This window comes from Patella vulgata, chromosome 6, assembly GCF_932274485.2.
Source record: "Patella vulgata chromosome 6, xgPatVulg1.2, whole genome shotgun sequence".
NCBI classification, from domain to species: domain Eukaryota; kingdom Metazoa; phylum Mollusca; class Gastropoda; family Patellidae; genus Patella; species Patella vulgata.
In genome coordinates this window covers 71,800,527-71,810,596 of record NC_065884.2, presented here as the reverse complement: position 1 = coordinate 71,810,596, position 10,070 = coordinate 71,800,527, and positions in this window count along the sequence as shown.

Here is a 10,070-nt window from a genome sequence, read left to right as displayed (position 1 = left end):
GATAGAGTCTGTGGCATAATCCACGCGTAAATATATTTAAATTTTAAAATTGATTATTGAACAAAACCTATACCCGCAGTAATTATTCTCTCGACATGGATAAATTATCTTAATAAAACTCGACCCTTCAGAAGATGTTGCCCAACCCTGATAGTTGGTGCTGGCTTGTTCATTTCGTCTGTAGAGAATGACGAATGTTGTGAAATTTTATATTCATCATATCTCTGGAAATACTGAACGGAATTGAATCATTTTTCGATTGATGTTTCTTTTATAGATTCGACATAATCGATACTGTGATTGGTTAATAGATTCAAAAACCCACGAATGGCCCGTCTACATTAGCCCAGTCGGAACAGAATAGTAGGACGTTAAACCCCATTTCATTTCATTCCCACACATGACGATAATGGTCATTTATAGAAATTGAAATAGGGTTTAATGTCCTACTGTTCTGCTCCGACTGAGGTTATTTTTAGACAACATTATATAATAAATTAAACCAGAATTTAAAAAAATACAACACAATTTATATGGAAAAACAATCACTTGTTTTATAGACATATATAGCACAACGTTTCGACAAGTATGCTCTTATATATAGTTTGTTTTTAAAATCGATAAGAGAATACTTGTCGAAACGTCGTGCTATATATGTCTATAAAACAAGTGATTGTTTTATATAAATTGTGTTATGTTGTTTTTAATGTGCTCAATCGCTATCCAACCTCGTGGGTTTTCTCCGGGCCCTCCGGTTTCCTTCCTCTGATAAAGACCCCTACGCGCAAGCGAATTATTGAAATAAAATTAAACCATATGTTAGTCTCGAAATGACCTAGTTTGTGTCGCGTGGACGTTAAACCCATCTCTCTCTCTCTCTCTCTCTCTCAATCGCTAAATGCTACTCAAGGAGAATCTAAATGGTGAAAACATTTATACTGGGAGTACAGCTAATTTACAAAATACGAAAAATTCCCGATATATATAATAGTGAGAAAAACGTAGTCGAATCGAGACAAGAAACATTCATTAGATTATATATAAATATCTCTCAACTTTTCACCAATTTATTTTTTATTACCATGTATTACTGATATAAGTGTTTTAAGATTGGTGATCTCCGACGATAGAAATGATTCTATCTGTATAAACTATAAGACATTGATAAACACTATACTCCTAGAAATTTACGTATTTATTTATAAATAATATAATCGCCCGTTTATTGACAAGGCTCGTCTGTTATCAAACCGCTATAACTCAATTCTGATAAGAAATAGAGTGAAACGGAGTTTAACGTCCTACTGTTCTGCTCCGACTGGGCTAATGAAGATGGGATTTCTGATTAGGTGAATAAAAATGTTTGTAGACGAATATTTTGATTTATTTTGTGTTTTGTGCGATAATACTACTTCTTTGATGGACATTTAGTTATTGAATATGTTAACACGTAATAAGAGAGAGGGGGAGAAATGGGGTTTCACGTCCACTCGACACAAACTAGGCCATTTCGGGACTAACATATGGTTTAATTTTCTTTCAAAAACTAGCTTGCCCGTAGGGGTCTTTAGCAGTTGGAGGAAACCGGAGGACCCGGAGAAAACCCACGAAGTTGGACAGGCGACCCTACTCTTTGTCACGTACAACCGGGGATTCGAAACCACGCTAGTCGACTCAATGACAGACTTTATGATACAGCGCACGCACGCTAACCATTCAGCCATCCAACTCCCCAACACATAATAAACTATTATAATATTTAAACATGCAAGAGATGAATCTGACTAGTGTATATTAATATCTTTCTTTTGGCTTCAAAAGTTATAATAATAATTCTTTATTACCTTACAGGAATTCTTAGACAAGAGATGAGAATTTGATACAAAATAATAAATAGATATAAATGATACATAATACATGGATATATGTTAACAAATCACAGCCTATTGCATTTCGTCTGATATTGCTTGGTTATTAATTAATCATTAATTAGACATTAATAATTTATTAAACAAGTCAATAATCCACTCTCTACTATCGGATGGCAGAGATTTAAATGGATTTGAACACTTGCGCGATTTAAAACAATTGCTAATCGAGACAGAATAAAGTAATTTGAATAAAATTTTCAATATATTAATTTTTTATTAGGCCTATCTATATCTGAAACATTACATCAAGAACAACGGGCTATTATCTAAATATTACATACTGTATCTGAATACGAATCCTTCAAAATATCAACATATATATTTTTTCTCTATTTTCTTTTTTCATAACAATTTTAATTTTGTATAATAACTAATTTCTCAAAATTTTATATTTCTTTATCTAATGAAATTTTGAACGAAATTTCATTCCATTTTATTTTTGTCAAGGACGAAAAACCGAGGCCCCGTGTATACATTGGCGTGCACGTAAAAGATCTCTTGGCAGTTGGAATTCGATATAAGAGTAGGCCGTAGTGCCGCTGCCCGGGCAAAATTTCCCTCATAGAACACTGTATGGCGTATGCCCGTCTTCATTAGCCCAGTCGGAGCAGAACAGTAGGACGTTAAACCCCATTTCATTTCATTTCCTTAGCCCGGTTTATGCAGAAAAGTAGGACGTTAAACCCCATTTCATTTCATTTCATTTGTGCCGGCTGTTTACACTACTACAATTAAAATAGAAATGGGCGTGTTTTTTGTTTTAAAATGTCGGAATTTTCCCATTGGCCTACATAATCTGTTTGTTTTCTGTGACAAAACAGAAGTGACCTCAATAATAATAAGTATCAGAGATTTAATAATAATCTATGTTATAAAATCAGCAGGAAGACTCGTGGGTGGGACGGGAATTAAAACCCCAGGGGAGCACCACCAGTTTATATTTTTAATCGAGAGTCAACATTTAGATCCTCTGTGACGTAATATCTCATTAGCATAATGTAATTAGACGCCTCGACATGACGTAATTAAAGGTCCTTAGTAAAGAGATGACAGGTCCCATGGCATTGTGGGATGCCTGTCTAATTTACATATTCAACGTGACACATAGATAGATAAACGGGTGTCTAAATTGAATATCTGAAAATATCTCCGAGTCGTGATTTTATTCATATATTTATATTATCAAAAAGGCACGGGACGAAAAACCCTGGTCCACCTTCGTAGGGATTTCTAGAAGTATTTTTCATACTCGGTTCTCACTTCAGTTATTTTATTTGTCGGGTGGAGGTTGGGGTGGAGGTTGGGGCGGGGGGTTGTGGCTGACACGTGCGCTTTGGATCATATGTCATTCAGTCAAGTGGGGTTCTCCGGGTCCTCCAGTTTCCTCCAACTAGTTTACAAAAACAAAACAAAAAACAAAAAAAAATGGAGAAAAAATATTTATGTCGATATTTTGAAGGATTCGTATTCAGATACAGTATGTCATATTTAGATAATAGTCAGTTATTATTGCCGTAATAATTCAGATATAGAAAATAAAAAATTAAACTTTATCTCTCTCTCTTAAAATGACCGAGTTTGTGTCGAGTGGACGTTAAACCCCATCTCTCTCCCTTAAAATAATCGTTCACACCCACTGTGTTGTTTTCCATTGTTAGCTAATTAATATGACGTCGTGGTGCTTCTCACTATCACCCCCTCCCCCTCCTTCACCCCCCCCCCCCCATCTGATTGTCAATAGGGATGAAGATAATGCCCCCTCATCCGTTTGTCAACATCATTAACTAACAACTGCATCCTACTGTTCAGCAGGAATTAAAAAAGGGTGATTTTCACACATTTAGATTTTTATCTATTAAATAAGCTGGTTAAGTATTTATTTTTGGGCTGAAATTAAATTAAATAAATATATCCAGTGGTTTTTAATAAATATCACGTGAATGGTTTATTTTGTCAGTTACTATCACGAGAAGAGTTTACAACATTGTCAAAAATACACCCCACCCCCTCTAACAATACATGTACACATTCAGGGCCCTTAATTGAGAGGAAAAAATGACCCCCCCCTCTCCTTTCTAACACTAGTCATATCTTGATGATTCAGTTACACTATATATGTTTTGAGGAATAAAAAATCTTTTTAAAAGGTCTGTGGAGTACATAAACATCATAGGAACAATACAAAAAATCATGCATAATTGCCCATTTCAATTTTGAAGTCTGATATTCATGGGTCCCATAGACTGTTATTGGCCCTGGGACGGCGCACTGACTGCACCCCCGCTAGCCTGGAAGTCGGGGGTTCGCACCCGGTGTTGGCCGAGAAATTTTACTGGGATTTTCCGGCGTGGTTTACCCTTGTCAGTGGTTCAGAACGGAGGGCCTGACAAGGATGGATGTCTAGTTGTTCGGATGGTACGAAAAACCGAGGTCACGTGTACATGTTGGCGTGAACGTAAAAGATCCATTGGCAGTCGGAATTCGATATAAGAGTAGGTCGTGGTGCCGCTGTCCGGGTAAAATTTCCCTCATAGCACACTGTATGGCGTACGCCCGTCTTCATTTTCCCAGTCAGAGCAGAAAAGTCGGACGTTAGACCTCATTTCATTTCCTTTTCAACCAGACGTTATCAAAACTTAGATATGGATTATGAAGTCTATTCTTCATATACTTCCCCCTGCCGTCTGCTTCAGTTGATATAAAGATAACGTCTGTTAATTTACCGGTGACATAATTTTGGCGGGAAATAATTAGTGTGCAGACGAACAAGGTTATCGTATTCCATAGAACATGTCGGTAATTGGCATCACGTGGTGTGGCTACAGGGATGAGGTAACAATCGTAGAGTTTACAGATATACGAACTATGATCTGGTGCAAAATACTTTTGACAAGAGTTGATGTATCTCCAAATTTACGACTCTTAACTCACTTAACCACCGTGGGTCCCCTTATTGACTGTCATTGAGTCAAGTGGTTTGGTTTCGATCCCTGTACGTGATAAGGGTAGTTTTCTCCCTGGCCTGACTGGTCCCAGACTATTATGTTAGTCCAGAAATAACCTAGTTTGTGTTGAGGGACGCCAAACCCAATTACATCTCTCTTTATTATAAACATCCCACTTCCGAAACAAGTGTTTTGATTGGTCAGAATATTCGTATCGATGCGACCCACGTTTCCAAAAAGATCCAATATGGACGAAGCGGCTTTAACTGGAGAGTTACGAAACCTGTCATAGATGAATAACGTATTCCTTTAAGAATCTGGGAGGTTGGATTTCCGAATGGTTAGCGCGTGCGCTAGTGCGTGTGCGTTGCATCACAAGGTCTGTCATTGAGTCAACTGTCGTGGTTTCGATTCCCTGGTTGTACGTGACAAGGAGTAAGGTCGCCTATCCAACCTCGTGGGTTTTCGTCGGGTGCTCCGGTTTCCTCCCACTGCTAAAGCCCCCTAAGTGCAAGCGAATTATTGAAATAAAATAGAACCATATTATGTTAGTCCCGAAATGACCTAGTTTTTGTCGAGGGGACGTTAAGCCCCATTTCTCTTTCTCTCTTGGTGGCTAAGTGGGTAAGACGCTGGCTCGCTAGTCTGGGTGTCGGGTGTTCGATCCCTGCATTTGGCCGAGAAAGTTCACACAGATTTTCCGGCGTGATTCCCCCTTGTCAGTGATGCAGGACGGAGGGCCCGACAAGGACAGCTGTTTAGTCATTCGGATGATACGAAAAACCAAAGTCCCGTGTAGGCCTACACATTTGCGTGCACGTTAAAGATCCCTTGGCAGTTGGAATTCGATATAAGAGTAGACCGTAGTGCCTCTGTCCGGGCAAAATTTCCCTCATAGCCCACTGTATGACGTATGCCCGTCTCCATTAGCCCAGTTCGGAGCAAAACAGTAGGACGTTAAACCCCATTTCATTTCATTTGATGAACTTCAAATCCTCCATGCTCTCTCTCTCTCTCTCTCTATAGGGGGAGATCACAGCTCTCTCTTTCTATCCCCCATCTCTCTCTCTCTCTGCTCTCTCTCTCCATTAAGTCTCTATATAGATGGTATCTGAAGCTATCATGTCAAAGACCTGATTATATGATTGTTATCATTAAAGTACTTCTGACACCCACTGTTTAAACTGATGACTATATCATGACATTGATACCGTTAAATAGTTCATCCATGTCTTAATTACATTACAATATCTAATCACCCAGTTGTAAGTAAAAAGATAAACCCACTTTATCAACCACCGACGGACGGAAGTTATAAGCCGAGGTTGACACAATTACTTGGAGGGGGGTTGGGATGGCCTAGTGGTCTAGAGTGTCGCGCTCCGACCTCTAGCTGGGCGGTCACCTCTAGCTGTGGTTTCGATCCCTGGTGTGATATAGGGGGGCGGCTTCTCAACCCCGTGGGTTTACTCCGTGTACTCCGGTTTCCTCCCACATGAAAGACCCCCTGCGCGTGCGCTAAGATAATAAAAATGAAGCGGACGTTAAACACTAAGAACAACAATAATTATTTGGACTATTTCATACCAAGGATTGTTCTGTCCCCAAGGATTGTTTGGGGTTTAAAGAGCTTATAGAACTACCAATAACCTATTTACGTTATTTTTAGTAGGCCTACTCATGTTTTTATAAAACGCACGGGGGGAGTGTGCTCATGTCGCCCTAGCGTAAGCCCTCTTCATTAGCTCAGTGCCCCAATCAAGCAGAACGTTAAACCCCATTTCATTTTCTTTCTGGATCAGTTCCCACTGTATAAAATCACCCGATCCTCTCTCTTGGTGACAATTCCAGAAATATTACAGATATAAAGAAACAGTCCCATAACTGCGAAAGGTTTGACCCCCGCATCCCATAAAAAGAATAGATATACATTATCCGTCAATGTTACAGCACCCATGAGAATATTTTCCGACCCCTCGTTGCTCTGAGCTAGTTACGGCCCTGTAAAGAAATATTGAATATATGGACAATATGACAAGTTCATTTCCTTTATCGTGTAGGAGTGGACACTCTGTGACCTTTGATGTGAACTAGGCTCATTATTTATACATATGTTAACAAGATGACCACGTGGATATTTGGGCTTTACGGGCGATCATGAGAAAATAGCCATCACAAATATTTATAAAGCGAGTACCGGTCACATTCCCCGTGTGTACCCCCTCCAACTTCTAACCCACCGTTCTTTGATACAAAACCCGCACGTGCATAATTATGTATTTTTATTCTAGTGTCCATATGGCAAACAGTTGTCACGTGATCAATATGAAAACATGGCGACCCTGTGGGATGGGAATAGCTGGCGTTTTTACCTTTGATAATCTCGGCATATGGTATTATTTGGCTGACTTTTGATACTTTCATATTTATAAGAATATCACTTGATAAGTAGCCCTACCATCTGAGAATTAGCTGCTACACTGGCTTTAAATGTTACTTTATAAAACGTGGTGCTCGGAACACGAGGGCCTAACCCTACACACCCCGAGCCAGAATAGATGTAAATCCCAAAATCCCACTATTCTTCAGCGGTAAACTTTATAACATTTGTTTTATATTTATTTATTGTTTAAAGCATATAATATTAACTGAACTGCAGTCCTTCACGTTTATGAAATCATCCGGGAGCCATACAAAAATAAAAAAAAGCTCCCGTGAAAACCTTTTCTTAATTATAGGCCTACTACAAGAATAATTCTACATTTTCATGAATTAAGGAGAGACAAATTGTATTCATGCTTTAGTCTTGTTTAATATTCTCTTTACAAATGTATTTTATATTTGATATCAGAATGAAAACAAGGATGAGCTGTTTGGTGAATATGGTAGCGTTTGAATTACCATCATGGAAACTGATAGCATGAACCTATGCAGTTTAAAAATAAACAAAAACTGAAAGTAGTTTATTAATCCCAAAATTTAGGAGAAGGTTTAGCTAATTTGCTAGTCTTTAATGACATCCGTGAAGGAAAGTCGAGGTGCGTCGAGAGGGGCAGAAGTGAAAGCACGCCATAAACGTGGAGGACTGGAACTGAATTTTTAGAATTGTATTCAGCTAGTAGAAGTGTCAGATCATATTCTGCATTCGGCACAGAGGACTATCTACTATACTTTGAGAACAGATCTCTGCCCTAAATGACCGCCATATCCATCAATTAGTGTACTGTTATGTAATGCGGTTCTACTCCGTTTCACATCTGTTATACACACAAAGACTAGTTAAATGAAATGAAATGGAGTTTAACGTCCTACTGTTCTTCTCATACTGGGCTAATTAAGACAGGCGTACGCCATACAGTGTGCTATGAGGGAAATTTTGCCCGGGCAGCGGCACTATCGCCTACTCTTATATCCAATTCCAACTGCCAAGGGATCTTTTACGTGCAACCTTTTCAATTGTATTGAATGAAAGCAGAATACAAATTTCTCAACATTCTTGAAATACACTTAGAGTTTTCAACTAAAATCGTCGATTTAGGACTTAAAATGTCATTCAACTAGCTTAGGGTCTGTTCTGACTACCTTTTATTAACCAAATTGTTTGCAAATAAAGATACCCTCATAAAGTTTCTACGCCTTGCGTTCAAATGAATAGAGATTTATCCGCGGGCTATTCGTTTGGACGCAAGGCGTAGAAACTTTGAAATGATCCCCGAATACTGTATTCATGGGTCCTGATTATCTTAACTATATATTATACTCTGGTTACCCTGGTAACTATATATTATACTCTGGTTACCCTGGTAGCTATATATTATACTCTGGTTACCCTGGTAACTATATATTATACTCTGGTTACCCTGGTAGCTATATATTATACCCTGGTTACCCTGGTAACTATATTATACTCAGGTTACCCTGGTAGCTATATTATACTCTGGTTACCCTGGTAACTATATATTATACTCTGGTTACCCTGGTAACTATATATTATACTCTGGTTACCCTGGTAACTATATATTATACTCTGGATTTCCTTACCTCTTCACAGCATAGCCATCAGGAGATGTTCTGTACAAATAAATGGGTCACGGTGGCTAAGTGGGTAAGACGCTGGCTCGCTAGCCTGGAGGTCGGGCGTTTGATCCCTGCATTAGCCGAGAAAGTTCACCCAGATTTTCTGGCATGGCCCACCTTGTCAGTGATGCAGGACGGAGGGCCTGACAAGGACAGCTGGCTAGTCGTTTAGATGAGACGAAAAACCGAGGTCCTGTGTACACATTGGAGTGCACATAAAAGATCCCTTGACAGTTGGAATTCGATATAAGAGTAGGCCATAGTGCCGCTGTCCGAGCAAAATTTCCCTCATAGCACACTGTATGGTGGATGCCTGTCGGAGCAGAACAGTAGGACGTTAAACCCCATTTCATTTCATTTTGTACAAATAAATAAAATAACAAGAAAGCAATGTTTTGAGATTTATTAGGTTCTAAACCCTAACTGAAGTTTAATAACTAAACCTATTAAGCTTTATATTCATTGCACTTTTATCATCAATTTAATAATAATAATAATAATATATATACAATATAAACACATATATATATATGTTGACCTCTTTTAAAAATTGCAAAATCACCATGGTGATGGGTGTTGGTGGGGTGGGGGTGGGGGTGCAGTTTTCTTATGACATTTGGTAATAACTTTCTTTTAAATCATAATTTACAATTCAAAAGAATAAAATCATAACTTACAATTCAAAATGATGAAATATATATTTTTTTTATAAATAATATCTTATTTGGGACATCTGAAGGGATTGGGTAACGAAGGTAAAACCTTTCTCACTAAATGATTGAATATTACATCGAAGATTTGAATTATTTTACTCACTAATTAACTAATTAATATCAATCTGGTTAAAATATAGATCCTATTCCATTTCATTTTTATAGTTCAAAATTTCATTTTACTTGTCGTTACTACACTAGGATCTGGAATAGTTGTTATATAACCCTTGTTCTGGCTGATGTGATGCACGAAACTGTGGGTATCCTACTAGAAACATCAACCCTGATTGGTTAATCAAATGTCTGACGTTATAGGATTATAGGGTCAAAAGCCACACCTATGACATCTGACGCGACCTCCCACAACAACTAGTCAGATTTTCATGTACTAAGAGATCATCCAA